Here is a 2,257-nt window from a genome sequence, read left to right on the forward strand (position 1 = left end):
ATCCAAGGAATATTACTCAGCCATAAGAAGAGATGAAATACTGTCATTTGCAACAACATAGATGGACCTCGAGATAATTAAGCTAAGCAAAATAAGCCAGACAGAAAAAACTGAAAATCACATGATATCACTTATATGTGGGATATAAATCCAAAAGCAACAAAGGAGCAGGACAAACAAACAGAGACTCATGGACATGGACTATACACTAGTGGTTACCAGAGGAGAGGGGGATGGGAGAGGTAGACGGGAGAAAAAAAAATTAAATCATTTCTTTAAATAAATAAATAAATAGATAGATAGATAGATAGATAGATAGATGATAGATAGATGAATGAATGAATGAATGAATAAAAATAATACTCATCATATGAGAATTGTAAAGATTAAATAATATAACATATATAAAATGCCTGGCTATAAACCTGCCACCAAGATGAGTCTGTCCAAATGTAAATGTATTTTATCACAGACATATGAGTACCTACTACGTACAAGGCACCGATACAGCACGTTATTCTATGAGAATTCCTAAAACTTCTTTACCTCAGTGCCTAGAAACGACCAGATACTGACGCTCCTCCCACCAATACTCCTGCTTACATGCCATGAGGCACTATCTGCCAGAACTGAAGAGAAGCATCCCAAACGCTGCTACCCAGGTACTGCAGAGCCAATTCTGACATCTCTTTGCTTCAATTTGTCTCCAGAGTTTCATTTGAAGCCATCTAATTCCACCCATCCTCAAAGCACTGTCATTATTAAAGGTTTTAGAGTCAGAAACATGTTAGTTCCCTTTCCTGATCTACCACAGGAGCGTGACACTGGTTGAGTGGTTCGACTCAACATTCTCATCTATAAAATGTTGGTGATAATAATTATACTGCCATATAGGAGTGCTATGAGAATTAGAATTAAATGACATAATTCATGTCCAGCATTAAGCATTATGGTTGACATATAAGTGATCTCTGGTCACTAAAAGCTACAGGTCAATTCCTTGATCTCTTGCCCTCCAATGAGCCCCAGTTCTGCTCTAATCAAGTTACTCATTCCCAAGGTCCTAAATCTTGTTATTGCAAACCCATGATCTCAAATCACTATCTCACCATATCCAATCCCTTTCATCCAGTACCTTCATAGTGTTCATTCTTGTATCTTCCTAATCACTAATCTTTTGACGCTACCACATTTAAATTGACCATAGTCATCTTCATGTTCTTACTTCCTTTCTTACATACATAGTCTATAATGAAAGTCATTATAATCATTCTCTGCTATGTACCCCGAACCCACTTGCCTCTTTCTTACTCCGTTGTAACGCCCTGGGAAAACATAAACACTGATTAAGACCATCTCTTTGCCTGCAAATGAGTAGCTAAATATAGCTAGAGAAAAATGCATAATTATGCCTGACAGGTCGTCTGTCTTTAAATTTTCCTCAACATACTTCAAATTTCCCATGATCCTTTTACATTTGCCAAACAAATTTACTCTCCTGCTTTCTGAAACGACTCATTTTTTTTTACTCTGTTTTCTCTCCTTAAATCTCCAATAACTCTTCTCCCAGACTCTTAGCAGACAGGTTTGCTTCTTATTTTGTCAAGAAGACCTCATCTTCCTACTACCAGTTATATCAAACTACCTGAGTCTGAGCCAAACACTCTACCTGTCCCTTTGTTGCGGGGCTGTCTATGCCCCTATCTAATGCCATCCCTCCCACATGTGCTCAGGATCCCATTTCCTGTCTCCTGCTTAAGGATTTTACTTCCATGATTTTATCTCTCCCACACTTGTCAGTTTTTCCCTCTCTGCTGGCTCATTCTCTGCAGCGTAAAAAACTGATGCAATATTATCCATCATTAAAAAAAATAAAGGTCTCTTGTGACATCCTCCCCCCTCCAATTCTTTCCCAATTTCTCTGTTTCTCTTAATGGTAATTCATTTCAATAATTTTTTATATCACTATCTCAACTTCCTCACTTCTCATTCGCTCATACCACTTACACCGATCAGGTATTTTCAGTTATTACTCCACTGAAACCACTCTTATTATTCATTCATTGCAAATTATGGACCACCATATGTACCAGGCACTGTCCTGAGTGCTGGGAAAATAGCAGTGAACGAAACAGCTCAAAAGCGAATCAACAAAGAAAGAGAAGAACACTAGACTAAGAACTCCCCTGTTTCACACACCCCACATCAAATCTGCCCACATCTAGTTCACATCTCTGCCTTGATTTCTCTCTTCCTC

General features: G+C 38.2%; 1 protein-coding gene across 1 annotated transcript in view; it reads right to left on the reverse strand.

Moving 5' to 3' along the window:
- The window catches only part of GABRA3 (gamma-aminobutyric acid type A receptor alpha3 subunit), a 191,986-nt gene that overhangs the window by 123,660 nt on the left and 66,069 nt on the right, over window positions 1-2,257 (reverse strand). The gene's annotated exons all lie outside the window — the stretch shown is intronic.

The sequence above is a fragment of the Pteropus alecto genome, unplaced genomic scaffold (genome assembly GCF_000325575.1).
Source record: "Pteropus alecto unplaced genomic scaffold, ASM32557v1 scaffold141, whole genome shotgun sequence".
Classification (NCBI taxonomy): domain Eukaryota; kingdom Metazoa; phylum Chordata; class Mammalia; order Chiroptera; family Pteropodidae; genus Pteropus; species Pteropus alecto.